This window comes from Lepidochelys olivacea, assembly GCF_965140295.1.
Source record: "Lepidochelys olivacea isolate rLepOli2 genome assembly, chromosome: 2".
NCBI classification, from domain to species: Eukaryota; Metazoa; Chordata; order Testudines; family Cheloniidae; genus Lepidochelys; species Lepidochelys olivacea.
In genome coordinates, this window is record NC_140412.1 from 758,637 (window position 1) to 773,915 (window position 15,279).

Sequence of the window (15,279 nt, forward strand, 5' to 3'; positions counted from 1 at the left end):
CCAGGGCGTAGAAGAAGCGGGAGCCGCGATCCATCTCCTGAAGGAGGCGGATGCGGGACCGGACAAAGGCACCTCGGGCCCGGTGGTCCTCGAGGGCTCGAAGTTCCTCCCGCTTCTCCCGGCACGCTCCGCAGAGGGACGGGTCCCCGGGGCTGGCGGCCAGGCGCCTCTCTAGCTCTAAGACCTCCCGTTCCAACTGCTCTATCGCCGCATTTCTCCGTCGGCTGGTGCCCCGAGTGTAGTTGCGGCAGAAGAGCTTGGCGCGCACCTTCCCTAAATCCCACCAGCGCCGCACCGAGGGAAAGGCACGCCACTGCTCCCGCCAGGCCAGCCAAAACTCCCGGAAGGACATCACAAAGCTCTCGTCCTCCAACAGGCTGTTGTTAAAATGCCAGTAGGCCGGCCCCGGTCCCTCTGCACGGAGGGAGACCGTGACGGCAACCAAATGATGGTCGGAAAAAGGGGCCGGCCGAATGGTGGAGGAGTGGGCCTGTGAAAGATGGAGACGGGATAGATAAATACGGTCTAACCGAGAGTGGTGCGACCGACGGGCCTCCACCCGAACGAAGGTAAACGTGGAAGTATCATCTGGGTGATGGTCACGCCAGACGTCCACTAGGGAGTGATAATCGACTATGTCTCGAAGAATGGTCGCGGCGGCCGGGCTCGGCTCGGCCCCCGAGCGGTCCCGTTCCTCGAGGGTGGTGTTAAAGTCCCCTCCCAGGATCAGGCACTCGTGTGAATCCAGGGTGTCGAGAAATTCGGACACCTGCTGGTAAAATTGCGGCCGCTGTGAGCTCACTTGCGGGGCATAGATATTAACAAAATTGACCACAAGCCCCTCCAAACGAACTCGGAGGTGCAACAAGTGGCCCGGCACGGCCTCAGTGACTCCGAGCACCTCGGGCCGCAGGGTGGGGGAGAACAGGGTCGCCACTCCAGCTTGCCAAGCCGTGCAGTGGCTAAAGTATACCCCGTCCCCCCATTCCAGCCGCCACCTATCCTCGGCGGTTGGGTCCGTGTGGGTCTCCTGCAGGAAAACCACAGAGTACCTCCCCTCCCGAAGGTAGGAGAGCACCTGGGACCTGCGGAGAGCCATCCTACAGCCCCTGGTGTTCAGGGTTACAATGATGAGAGGTGTCATGCGGAGGGCTGGGGGGGTGGGGAATTCTCAGGGGTGGGGGTACTCATGGCCCCCGGCGGGTCGCGTAGCAACCCGTGTCCCATCCCGTGAGTAAGTAACTCTTTCCGGAAGCTGCGGGCCCGCTCGTAGGCCGCGGCACCGCCCTTCCCTTGCCCTCTACCCTCCCTCATAAGGGCTCTCGCGGCCCGAAGGAGTCGATCAAAGTCCCCCCATTGCTGGAGAGCCAGCTGTGCCCTATCGCGGGCACCACGGCATCGTTTCAAGAACTCCCGTAATGCATGCTGCAGCTCATGGGGGGGTAGGGTTACAACTCCCAGAGCAGTCCCTGGTGGGGCTTTTGATGCAGCGTCGTGGTCCGCTAAGGCGGGTAGGCAGGGTGCGGACCGCCGACGGGGTGTCTGACAGGCTGGGGTTACTAACTCCATCTCGTGCCTTGGGGCGGACGGGGATGGCAGGGGGAAAGGTGCAACTCCTGGGGAGTCGCAACTAGAAAACATAAAGACTGCTCCCTGGGGGGAATCTGCAAAAGGCGGAAAAGAAATAACCCCAGGGGCGGCGGTAGCCTTGCAGGAGGAGGGAGACTGAACCGGAATAGGGGTGGGGGCAGGGGCAGAGGTAAGGCCCTGGGCTTCAGGAGGCGCACAGCGAAAAGAAGGCGCCTCCCGAGCAGGGTCGGGGGTGAAGGGGCAAGGGAGGGGGCTCCGAGGAAAGCTAGGTACCGGCTCCGGGGTGGTCGTGGCAGCCATGGCCCCAGGCGGTAAACCACTTTCCGTGGGGTGCTCACCCGGAAAGGCAGTCAGGGGGAAAGGGCATGGGGAGAGGGGGCCTGGGGTGAGATTGCCCAAATCGAGGCCGGCCGGCAGTAAATCATCCCCTCCCTGGGTGACCGGGGTCAAATCCAAGGCTTCAATCTCTGCGTACACAGAGGAGAGGCCGACTCCCACCACCCCAGGGGCCTCTCCGCTAGGGCCCGCCTCGGCGGTCACGTCGGGGTTCGTTGGGAGTTCAGGTGGTATCTGGTTAGAAGGGGCTTCCCCCGGGGCTTCGGAGGGGAGGGTCCCCCGCGGAGGGGGGATTCCACCCTCCAATGCTGGTCTATCTTCACCTCCCGACACCAGCGAATGGATCTCACTCGTGGCCGAGGCGGGAGGCTCAGGGTCGGTACCTCCCTTCCTGGTCTTCCGGGGGGCTTCCGCGTCAGATGAATGCAGCGGAGCTCGAGCCCTCCGCTTGCCTCGCTTCCCCTGGACTACAGTCCAGCCCTCCATGGCATCGTCCGGGGGTGGAGTAGCAGGGGACGGAGCGGGGCGCGGAGGCAGAGGTTCAGGGGTTTGGGGGGGTAGCGGTAAGGCAGCATTAGGGGCGGGGGGTTCTCCTTGGGGCGAGCCCTCTCCTGCACCCGGTAAAAGCTCTGCCACACCCCCCTCCATAGGCTCTGCCGAGGTGGTTACGGCAAGAGTGGGACTCCCGTGGTCGCCCGGGCGTTGTTGGAGGGGTGCCTCTTGGGCCCGGACGGGGGCAGCGGTGGATCGGGTGGGAGGGGGGGTGGTATCGGGTGCCGGGTGGCCAGGGGTGTCGGCAACAACAGGGCCGATATCCCGCCGGGTCTCGGGGGTCTCAGGTGCCCCTCTCCCCCGGGCCAAAGGGCAGTCCCTGCGGACATGCCCTGCCGAGCGGCAGAGGTAGCACCGGGCCTCTCCGGTGGAATAAAAGACCCTATAGCGGGCTCCTTGGTAGGGAACTAGGAAGGACCCCTCGAGCGCCTCTCCGTCACGCACCCCCGCCGGCAGTAAAATCTGCACTTGCCGGCGGAACGATAGGACGTGACGGAGGGCGGGGTCCTTGCAGCCTAACGGGAGTGGGCTAATAACAGAAACAAGCTTCCCCAGGGCAGAAAGAGCAGGTAACAGGGCAACATTAGGTAAAAAGGGAGGAACGGAGGTGAGGACGAAGCGAACGCCCAGATCTTCTAGCGGTTCCAGGGGGAGAAACACCCCCCCCACCACTAGGCCCGTCTCCACCGCCTCCTGGGCGGCAGTCTCCGAGGCCAGAAAGAGAACGACCTTCCCATACATCTTGGAGGCCGCCACAATGGCCATGGGTCCTACCACTTTCGCCAACGCCTGCACGTATGCCTCCACGTGGGGCGAGGCGGGTACTAGGAGGCAACGAACACCGTGCTTCCTGGTCAGGGCGGGAAGAGGGCCCCGACTACTAGTAATGGCAGCGGAGGCAGTGGGAGGGCGAGATGAGGAGGCGGCAGGTGAGGGGGGGCCTGTCGCCACCCGGGCATACGTCCTGGGGGCCGGGGGAGGGATGGTCGCAGAGCTGGTGGAGGGAACAGCTGGGAGGGGTGCCGCGATCGATGACGAGGCCACTGTGGTGGGGGCGGCCTCTGCCACGAAGGGTCCAGCGGCATTTGCGGGGCCCTTCCCTTTTGGCCCGCTTCGATTTTTCCGTCTAACTGGGGGGGGGTTCCTAGAATCTAGTGGGGCAGGAACCAGAGCAGCAGTAGTAATCGCCCCGGTGCCTCCCACTGCCGATGCCCCAGCGGGGGCGGTGGCAGGGGTTCTAACAATGGAGGCGGTGGGGAAATCTTGAGGGGTGGGCAGGAGGGTAGATGGGGAAGGGGCAACCAATTTCGGTGGAGGGGCCTTGCGTCCCTCCTTCTCTGCCATTGTAAGCAGGGAGAGACAGGGAAACACTGGGAGGGGGGGGGGGGCAAAAATCGGGGTCCGGTAGTAGGGGTAGGCTATGGGGTAAACAATCCGGGGGGGGGGGTGGGGGGAGGACAACCCACCACAAGTGTCCAAAGAGTCTCGCTTGGTTGGGTGTTATGCCTGGTCCAAAAGGCAAAGTCCAAAGCAAACAGCTGGATCCGAAGGCAGATGGCAGATTGCCAGCAGGGACGAAGCAGCGGGGGCCGTGATAGTTGTAATAGTGGTGGGGGGGTTGGGGGCACCGATGGATCCGGGGGTAGCTCCCTGCTACACCCCTGTGCCGCCGCAGGCGCAGCTGAAATGCAGTCAACTCCCCCCCCCGAGGGTAGAAATTCAAAAGAAATCCCTCAGTCTTACGGCCTCTCTCCACGATGATTCATAGCTGCCCGGGAGTTCTCCGGCCTCTGGCGTCTGCTACAGCTGTTGGCTCTGTCCCAAGGCTCTCGGAAAAAGTCCAGGCAAAAAGCAAAACAGCTGGGTCTGGGGGGGTCCACTCCCCTCTCCGGACAGCAGGTTGGCAGTCCTCCCCCCCTCCTCCGGGGGTTTCAAGTAAGCAAGGAGCAAAGTCCAAAAGCAGGCATCGGGGGGGGGGGGGGGGGTGCTGGCGACTGGCCAGCACACTGACGCAGCTCAAAAGAACGAAAAAAAACGAAACCAAAAAAACAAAGCGTCCGGCCCAAACGCGGGGGGGGAAACTAAGCAAAAGGAAAAGTGTGAAAAATCCGGGCCGGGGGGCTTTAGGAAAGAAAGGAAAGCAAATAGCTCAGGAGCGAGTGAAGAACGATTCCGGCTCCTTAACAGGGAAGGGTCCAGAACAATCAGAAACCTTCTGGAGACAATTAAGACAGGCTGATTAGAACACCTGCAGACAATCAAGAAGCTGCTAGAATCAATTAAGGCAGGCTAATCAGGGCACCTGGGTTTAGAAAGGAGCTCACTTCAGTTTGTGGTGCGCGTGTAAGGAGCTGGTAGCAAGAGGCACTAGGACCTAGAGTGAGAATGCGGACTGTTGGAGGACTGAGGTGTACAAGCATTATCAGACACCAGGAGGAAGGTCCTGTGGTGAGGATAAAGAAGGGGTTGGGAGGAGGCCATGGGGGAGGCCAGGGAGTTGTAGCTGTCACACAGCTGTTCCAGGAGGCACTCTAGACAGCTGCATTCCACAGGGCCCTGGGCTGGAACCCGGAGTAGAGAGCGGGCCCGGGTTCCCCCCAAACCTCCCAACTCCTGGTCAGACAGAGGAGGAGTCGACCTGGACTGTGGGTTCATGAAAACAGCCAAGCTGAGGGCTGCTGAGAATCTCCAAGGTGAGCAAATCCGCCAGTAAGTGCAAGACCCACCAAGGTAGAGGAGGAACTTTGTCACAATATGAAGTTATGAGATTGTGTTGTATGGTGGTCACTAAAACATGCTGTAAATTGGGGAATCAGGCAGATATTAGCTTCCCAGGGGCAACAGCAAGAAAAGTCACCAATACCTGGGCAGGGTGTCAATCAACCCACCAAGAGCCATTGTCCAGCAAGGGAGTGACAATGCAGTGACTCACCTGCGTAAGGTCACACCAGGGGAATTGCTCAACCTTGCTGGGAGAGACTCAGGCTACGTCTACACTAGAAACTTCAAAGCACAGTCACGGGAGCGCTCCCACAGCAGTGTTTTGAAGTATGAGTGTGGTCACACGCAAGCACTGGGAGAGAGCTCTCCCAGCGTGCCTGGTAATACACCTCCACGAGGGGAATAGCTCCCAGTACTCAGAGCTTATCCACACTAGCAATTTAAAGCGTTCCAACTTGCTGCACTCGGGCAGGGTGATTTTTCACACCCCTGAGCCAGCAAGTTAGAGCACTATAAAATTTAAGTGTAGACAAGTCCTAAGTAATGCTCACCTGACACTCAAGGGGCGGGGGTGGGCAAAGCCAAGAGGGAAGAAAAGACCTGATAAAAGGGAGAGACATTTGGCATCTTCTCTCTCTCTTCCACCTACATCTACAGATACCACATCAAGTGACTGAAGTGCTGATCAAAGGGGAGAATTGGAGTTGCAACTAGCAAGGGATGTAGATGTAGGTGGAAGAGAGAGAGAGAGAGAGGATGGCAAATGTCTCTCCCTTTTATCAGGTCCTTTCTTCCCTCTTGGCTTTGCCCACCCCCACATCAGTGTCAGGTGAGCATTACTTAGGACTTGTCTACACTTACATTTTATAGTGCTCTAACTTACTGGCCCTCAGCAAGTTTGCAGATGACAATAAACTGGGAGGAGTGGTAGATACACTGGAGGGTAAGGATAGGGGCCAAAGGGACTGAGACAAATTAGAGGATTGGGCCAAAAGAAATCTGATGAGGTTCAACAAGGACAAGTGCAGAGTCCTGCACTTAGGAACGGAAGAATCCCATGCACCGCTACAGACTAGGGACCGAGTGGCTCGGCAGCAGTTCTGCAAAAAAGGACCTAGGGGTTACAGTGGACGAGAAGCTGGATAGGAGTCAACAGTGTGCCCTTGTTGCCAAGAAGGCCAATGGCATTTTGAGCTGTATAAATAGGGGCATTGCCAGCAGATTGAGGGACGTGATTGTTCCCCTCTATTCGACATTGGTGAGGCCTCACCTGGAGTACTGTGTCCAGTTTTGGGCCCCACACTACAAGAAGGATGTGAAAAAATTGTAAAGCGTCCAGCGGAGGGCAACAAAAATGATTAGGGGACTGGAACACATGATTTAAGAGGAGAGGCTGAGGGAACTGGGATTATTTAGTCTGCAGAAGAGAAGAATGAGGGGGGATTTGATAGCTGCTTTCAACTACCTGAAAGGGGGTTCCAAAGAGGATGGATCTAGGCTGTTCTCAGTGGTAGCACATGACAGAACAAGAAGCAATTGTCTCAAGTTGCAGTGGGGGAGGTTTAGGTTGGATATTAGGAAAAACTTTTTCACTAGGAGGGTGGTGAAGCACTGGACTGGGTTACCTAGGGAGGTGGTAGAATCTCCTTCCTTTGAGGTTTTTAAGGTCAGGCTTGACAAAGCCCTGGCTGGGATGATTTAGTTGGGGATTGGTCCTGCTTTGAGCAGGGGGTTGGACTAGATGACCTCCTAAGGTCCCTTCCAACCCTGATATTCTATGATTCTATGATTCTAAGAGCAACCAGCCAGCCTGTGGTGGGAAGCATCGGAGTTTGTAAGGGCACTGAAAGTGTTACCATCAGCTTAGAATGCGTTTTGCTTTTATTTCAATTGACCAAATCTGACTTGTTGTGCTTTGACTTATAATCACTTAAAATCTATCTTTATAGTTAATAAATTTGTTTGTTTATTCTACCTGAAGCAGGGCATTTGGTTTGAAGTGTATCAGAGGTTCCCCTTGGGACAACAAGCCTGGTACATATCAATTTCTTTGTTAAATTGATTAACTCATATAAGCTTGCAGCATTCAGTGGGCATAACTGGACACTGCAAGATGGAGGTTCCTAGGGTTGTGTCTGGGACTGGAGATATTGGCTAGTGTCATTCGCTTGCAAGTAGCTGGGAGCAGCTTACATGACAGAGGCTGTGCGTGAACAGCCCAGGAGTGGAGGTTCTCACAGCAGTGCATGGTAAGGCTGGCTCCCAGAGTCAATGATTGGAGTGGCCTAGCAGATCACCGGTCCAGATAACACCAGAGGGGAACGTCACAGTGGCGCAGCGAGCAGGGTATATGTATGGCTTGTTACTCCAAGTGAAGTTCACACTTTAAGCACTGATATTTGTGATTGTAAGTGAGTCTTAAGTGCAGTGGCTAAGAACAGTCAGGAGGAGGTCACAGTTTTGTTATTTTCTGTTTGTGTATTTCGGGTGAGGGAAATAAGCATAAGAAAGCAGAAAAATGACTACCAGTGAGGCAGCTACAAAACTAGAGCTGGCCAGACTGGAAGCAGAAGAGAACGCAAAGGACCGCGAGTTTCAAATGTGGCAGGCAGAAATGAGGCTCAAAGAAGAGGAGGCTGCACACAGAAGAGCCATGGAAGAAAAAGAGCATGAAGAAAGAGTAAGAGAGCGGGAAGAAAGAGAAAGAGAGAGAGTGAAAACACCAACTGGACCTGCTAGACAAGCAGAACCAGAGCTCCCTGACCCCAATGACTCCCATCACTGCAAAAATCCACAAATGGGAACACTTATGTAGGGGCAAGGTTGCGGAAGATTGGCGAGGAGCTAAGTGGTGGACTGAGTATGTGACTGGATGTAAGCGGAGGATGCAGGCAGTTTCAATTAACTTTGTCCGACAGATCCTGCCAAAAGACATTGTAGCATAGCTCAGCATATTTTTGCCTGTAAACGAGTCAGTTTATGTAATAAGCATAAATCGTACATATAAGAATGTAGCCAGCTGTTGACCCCATGTAGCCCTGAGATAAGAGCAGAGAATATAGTGCTGCAGAGGACTCCCCCCCCGGCGGAGTCCTGCCTGGTCAGCTGTCCCGAACAGCTAGAGTCCCCTGCAGCCCCTCTGCGCATCCTAGGGGCTCCCCGCGCAGATTGGAGCGTAAGTTCTTCCTTCCTTCAATAAAGCATAGTTTACTATTCTTAGGCCTGAGTGTCCTCCTTTCACTGGTATCTTCCCCCCTAGCCATTGCGGGCACAACTTATGTCCTGCATACAGTGAAGAGGATGTTGTTGCTGAATATCTGACCACCATCAAAAGGCTGTGTGTAATACATGAAATCCCTGATGATGAGAGAGTTCCTACCCTGATTGCGAAATTAACTGGTAAAGCTCAAAACGTATTCAATGGAATGCCTACTGAAGATGCTTTAGACTGTTGTAAATTTAAAGATACTGTTTTGCGAAGTTTTCAGTTTACCCGTTAATCATATCAAGTTAAATTTAGGAATCTTAAGCATATTGGTATCAGTAATGGGGAGTATGTAAACAAAATGAAAGATTTGTTGGGAAAACGGGTGAGGGGTAAAGAGGTGGCAGGTTTGAGGGAATGCTGGATCTTGTTGCTCAAGAGCATTTCCTAGGTGTGTGTCAGGTGGATGTGAAGCAGTGTCTGTGGGACAAAGATGTAAAGTCTGGGGATGAGCTGGCCCTTTTAGCTGACGCCTTTGAACAGAATCAGGCATCTATTGAGGGCAGGCCACGGAAAAAGGGGTTTAAAACTGGTGGGAAGGGAGAATCCCATTTTATCCCTGGGAAGAGAGAAGGGGGCTAGAAGCCTAAACATTCCCTTCCCAAAAACACTTTTCTACTGGTAACTCCTATCCCAAATCTCCTGTAAAAGCAGAAGAGCCCAACAGGTGCTATCAGTGTAATTCCATTGATCACCTGAGAATAAATGCCCTGTTCTAGGAGGAAGCAGGCAACCAATAGCTCATCTGAGTTCTGCTGCCCTCACCACAGAACCCCCCAGGCAATTGGAACCGATCATATTGGTTTGGTGAGGTTAGCCTTTGCAGAACCAGATATGGAGCATGTTAAGGCTGTCCAAATTAATGGCAGGGAGTACTTGGGGCAGAAGGGGCCCAGATCTCTCTGGTTAAGCAGAGTGTGGTCCCAAAGGCCAGTAAGTCGCCTGGCCAAATGGCAGAGATTGTGAGGCTGGGCGAAAGCAGATTCCTCATACCACTAGCTAAAATCCATGTGGTGTGGGAAGGTTTGGAAAGTGTTCTGACTGTGGGGGTAATGGAACATCTCCTATTCAACCTGCTCCTTGATTACGATTTTTTCCGTGTAGCTCAGGTTAAAGTATTTGCCTGCAGCAGGAGGGAGTTTTATGCTGGGACCCCCGAGGGAAAGGGGAAGGTCTCAGGAACTGCTAAGAGAATGGGAGGGAGTCTCCTTGATTCTTCTGCAGCTGGGCGAAGCCACACGCTTACAGGCGGGAGGGTGAGACCAACTCCTGCATTGCAGCTGGAGGCAACACCACATCAGGAAGGGACGGGGTGTGATGCCTGCCAGGGAGAGAACTACCCAGGTTAACTGCCAGCAGGTTGCAGCTGAACCAGAATTCTGCAGCTGAACAAAGGATAGAACCCTTCCCAGGGAGCACAGAGAAATGTGTCTTCGGAGGGAGCCCAGAGGAGGAAACTGTGGAAGGAATAGTGGGGGTACAGGAACGTCTCCTCCCTAGTCACTCGGGGCAGGATGCCCAGGACACTCGGAGGATGGCTGGCTCAGCGTCTGTGCACCCAGGCACTCAGCCTGTGACCCAGATTTTGAGAGGGAACTGTGTAACTGACCTCGTGGAGGGGAGCAGTCACACCGCTGACTTCTGAGGGACAGAGAAAGGGTGGCGGAGGGCGCCCCAATCCAGGTCCCATTTTTCAGGATGCTATTTCTGATAAGTTTTTGGAAAGTAACTGTGTCTCCTTACATCAAGATGCAGCTCCAATGCCTGTGATAACAGAGGAGTTGGGACCAGGAAGTTGCCAGGGGGTCGTTTGTGAGAATACAAATAGCCCAACTGAGGGGGGGGGGTGTTTTCCCACAGGCTGGTGAGAGGCAGGGAGCAGTTATGGGAAAGCTGCTGGGAAAAGGTGAATCTGATCAAAGGTTAAACACTCCTAGCCCAGAGAGCACAGATCACAGCTCTCTAGGGGGCGGGGAGGACTCAGTGCTGGGAGGCGGAAACACAGGGTAACCCCTAAAGGGGAGCTGGATTTCTACATTTGTACAGTCCTGGGGTTGGGAGACCACTCCCCAAAGGGCCAGACAATGTGCAAGATCCCCTGAACACCTACATTGCCGGACCCAGAGGCACCAAAATTCCAGAAACATGATTAAATTAAGAGCCCACACAGAGGGGAACACTGGGGGGAAGGAAAAGCCAGTGACTGATTAAATGGGAGAGAGTCAAAGGACACCATGGGTAATGAACAAACTAAACTCAAACTACACTATCTGAACAGAGGGCGTGGTATCATAAAGATACTTGTAAATGCACATCTGAGATAGACATTTTAGTATTAATGTTAAGTTTTGGGGATAAGAATTTTGACACAGATGTTCAACCTTATGATAATACTACTAGATCGCATGCCCTGATTCTCATGGGTGACTTTAATTTTCCTGATATCTGCTGGGAGAGCAATACAGCGGTGCATAGACAATCCAGGAAGATTTTGGAAAGCGTAGGGGACAATTTCCTGGCGCAAGTGCTAGAGGAGCCAACTGGGGGGGGCGCTTTTCTTGACCTGCTGCTCACAAACCTGGTAGAATTAGTGGGGGAAGCAAAAGTGGATGGGAATCTGGGAGGCAGTGACCATGAGTTGGTTGAGTTCAGGATCCTGACGCAGGGAAGAAAGGTAAGCAGCAGGATACGGACCCTGGACTTCAGGAAAGCAGACTTCGACTCCCTCAGGGAACGGATGGCCAGGATCCCCTGGGGACTAACTTGAAGGGGAAAGGAGTCCAGGAGAGCTGGCTGTATTTCAAGGAATCCCTGTTCAGGTTACAGGGACAAACCATCCCAATGAGTCGAAAGAATAGTAAATATGGCAGGTGACCAGCTTGGCTTAATGGTGAAATCCTAGCGGATCTTAAGCATAAAAAAGAAGCTTACAAGAAGTGTAAGGTTGGACATATGACCAGGGAAGAGTATAAAAATATTGCTCGGGCATGTAGGAATGATATCAGGAGGGCCAAATCGCACCTGGAGCTGCAGCTAGCAAGAGATGTCAAGAGTAACAAGAAGGGTTTCTTCAGGTATGTTGGCAACAAGAAGAAAGCCAAGGAAAGTGTGGGCCCCTTACTGAATGAGGGAGGCAACCTAGTGACAGAGGATGTGGAAAAAGCTAATGTACTCAATGCTTTTTTTGCCTCTGTTTTCACTAACAAGGTCAGCTCCCAGACTGCTGCGCTGGGCATCACAAAATGGGGAAGAGATGGCCAGCCCTCTGTGGAGATAGAGGTCGTTAGGGACTATTTAGAAAAGCTGGACGTGCACAAGTCCATGGGGCCGGACGAGTTGCATCCGAGAGTGCTGAAGGAATTGGCGGCTGTGATTGCAGAGCCATTGGCCATTATCTTTGAAAACTCGTGGCGAACGGGGGAAGTCCCGGATGACTGGAAAAAGGCTAATGTAGTGCCAATCTTTAAAAAAGGGAAGAAGGAGGATCCTGGGAACTACAGGCCAGTCAGCCTCACCTCAGTCCCTGGAAAAATCATGGAGAAGGTCCTCAAAGAATCAATCCTGAAGCACTTGCATGAGAGGAAAGTGATCAGGAACAGCCAGCATGGATTCACCAAGGGAAGGTCATGCCTGACTAATCTAATCGCCTTTTATGATGAGATTACTGGTTCTGTGGATGAAGGGAAAGCAGTGGATGTATTGTTTCTTGACTTTAGCAAAGCTTTTCACACGGTCTCCCACAGTATTCTTGTCAGCAAGTTAAGGAAGTATGGGCTGGATGAATGCACTATAAGGTGGGTAAAAAGCTGGCTAGATTGTCGGGCTCAACGGGTAGTGATCAATGGCTCCATGTCTAGTTGGCAGCCGGTATCAAGTGGAGTGCCCCAAGGGTCGGTCCTGGGGCCGCTTTTGTTCAATATCTTCATAAATGATCTGGAGGATGGTGTGGATTGCACTCTCAGCAAATTTGCGGATGATACTAAACTGGGAGGAGTAGTAGATATGCTGGAGGGGAGGGATAGGATACAGAAGGACCTAGACAAATTGGAGGATTGGGCCAAAAGAAATCTGATGAGGTTCAATAAGGATAAGTGCAGGGTCCTGCACTTAGGATGGAAGAATCCAATGCACCGCTACAGACTAGGGACCGAATGGCTAGGCAGCAGTTCTGCGGAAAAGGACCTAGGGGTGACAGTGGACGAGAAGCTGGATATGAGTCAGCAGTGTGCCCTTGTTGCCAAGAAGGCCAATGGCATTTTGGGATGTATAAGTAGGGGCATAGCGAGCAGATCGAGGGACGTGATCGTTCCCCTCTATTCGACATTGGTGAGGCCTCATCTGCAGTACTGTGTCCAGTTTTGGGCCCCACACTACAAGAAGGATGTGGATAAATTGGAGAGAGTCCAGCGAAGGGCAACAAAAATGATTAGGGGTCTAGAACACATGACTTATGAGGAGAGGCTGAGGGAGCTGGGATGTTTAGCCTGCAGAAGAGAAGAATGAGGTGGGATTTGATAGCTGCTTTCAACTACCTGAAAGGGGGTTCCAAAGAGGATGGCTCTAGACTGTTCTCAATGGTAGCAGATGACAGAACGAGGAGTAATCGTCTCAAGTTGCAGTGGGGGAGGTTTAGATTGGATATTAGGAAAAACTTTTTCACTAAGAGGGTGGTGAAACACTGGAATGCGTTACCTAGGGAGGTGGTAGAATCTCCTTCCTTAGAGTTTTTTAAGGTCAGGCTTGACAAAGCCCTGGCTGGGATGATTTAACTGGGAATTGGTCCTGCTTCGAGCAGGGGGTTGGACTAGATGACCTTCAGGGGTCCCTTCCAACCCTGATATTCTATGATTCTATGATTCTACTTTTCAATTAATAGCTGTAAACAGGTTTAAAACTTATAGCAGAAAAACCTGGTTTGCTGTGTGTGAATGGGGAAACTGAGACATGCTGCCTCATGGCTTGATGGCTGGGTGCCTAGAGAACTATAACATAAACTGCCTTTGAGCTAGTCAGTGAGTAACCTGCTTCCAGTAAACTAAGGGGGGAGGTGTGACATTATATACCTTGGGGGAGCGTGCTGTAACCCCCATAGTGCTCATTTTCATATAATCATGATCTTACATATAAAGCATGCCTTGTAAGGGATCAGGGGAAAGGTTATGATCTGCTGGAAGTGATTTCTCTGTCCATAGATGTGTATATCTTTAGTGCATATGAAGTTACTAAAACATGCTGTAAGTTGGGGAAATCAGCCAGATATTAGCTCCCCAGAGGCAACAGCAAGGAAAGTAACCAACGCCCGGACAGGGTGTGAAACAACCCATCCACAGCCCTTGTCCAGCAACGGAGCGACAATGCAATGACTCACCTGCATGAGGCCACACCAGGGGAATTGCTCAACCTTGCTTGGAGAGACTCAGTAATGCTCACCTGACTCTGAAAGGGGGGGAGGGGCAAAGCCAAGAGGGAAGAAAAGACCTGATAAAAGGGAGAGACATTTGCCATCCTCTCTCTCTCTTCCACCTACATCTACAGCCACCACCACCAAGCGACTGAAGCGCTGATCAAAGGGAAGAGCCTGGCTGAAGAGCAACCAGCCAGCCTGTGGTGAGAAGCATCGGAGTTTGTAAGGGCACTGAAAGTGTTACCATCAGCTTAGAATGCGTTTTGCTTTTATTTCATTTGACCAAATCTGACTTGTTGTGCTTTGACTTATAATCACTTAAAATCTATCTTTATAGTTAATAAATTTGTTTGTTTATTCTACCTGAAGCAGGGCATTTGGTTTGAAGTGTATCAGAGGTTCCCCTTGGGACAACAAGCCTGGTACATATCAATTTCTTTGTTAAATTGATTAACTCATATAAGCTTGCAGCATTCAGTGGGCATAACTGGACACTGCAAGATGGAGGTTCCTAGGGTTGTGTCTGGGACCGGAGATATTGGCTAGTGTCATTTACTTGCAAGTAGCTGGGAACAGCTTACATGCCAGAGGCTGTGCGTGAACAGCCCAGGAGTGGAGGTTCTCACAGCAGAGCAGGTTAAGGCTGGCCCCAGAGTCAAGGATTGGAGTTGCCTAGCAGATCATCTGTCCAGATAACACCAGAGAGGAACGTGACATCCATCACTTTTTATCTACTTGGAAATTAACCATGGAAAACAAGTCGAATTGTTTTCAACAAATGAATGATATGAACAAGTGCAAGAGAATCAGACAGAAATTGGATTAGTCCAAACAAAAAGGACCCACTGATATGATTCAAGAACTGCTGAAATCATGCTTGCTAACAATAGAGGATGTGGAGCCAGAAATTAATGAACCAGAATTGGTGTGGTGGATATTAGGCCTAATTGGTGAACAAAATAATGAGGGGATGGGCTATGCCACCCCCTTTTTCCCTTTGTGGGGTTCTTAAAAGGAGATTTTGAAAAAAAACCCAAAACCTCATCGCCCATCCCACCTAGTATCCCAGCTCATCTTGTCTCACCTAGGGTTTCTATATTTCAGGTCCCCAAGGGTAAAACGGCCGCCCCCATTCCACCTCTTCCCCCAGTGACCCCGCACTCACCAGCAGCAGCGGGAATCGGAGCAACGCGGCCCCAGCCTGCTCCATTCCACCAGCTCCCAGCCACGTCACTCCGCTTCCCGCCACCGGTGAGTGCAGGGAGGTTGGGGAAAGGATGCCCCCGGCACTCACCGGCGGCGGGAAGTGGAGCGCCGCAGCTGGGAGCTGGCGGAGTGGAGCGGGCTGGGGCCGGGCTGCTTTGCTTCCCGCCGCTGCTGGTGGGTGGGGGAGGGATCCCTTCCCCAAGCC

General features: G+C 52.9%; 1 protein-coding gene across 4 annotated transcripts in view; it reads right to left on the bottom strand.

The window, feature by feature from the left end:
* NRBP2 (nuclear receptor binding protein 2) overlaps positions 1-15,279 on the bottom strand; it is a 71,776-nt gene that overhangs the window by 22,899 nt on the left and 33,598 nt on the right. The window lies entirely within an intron of this gene.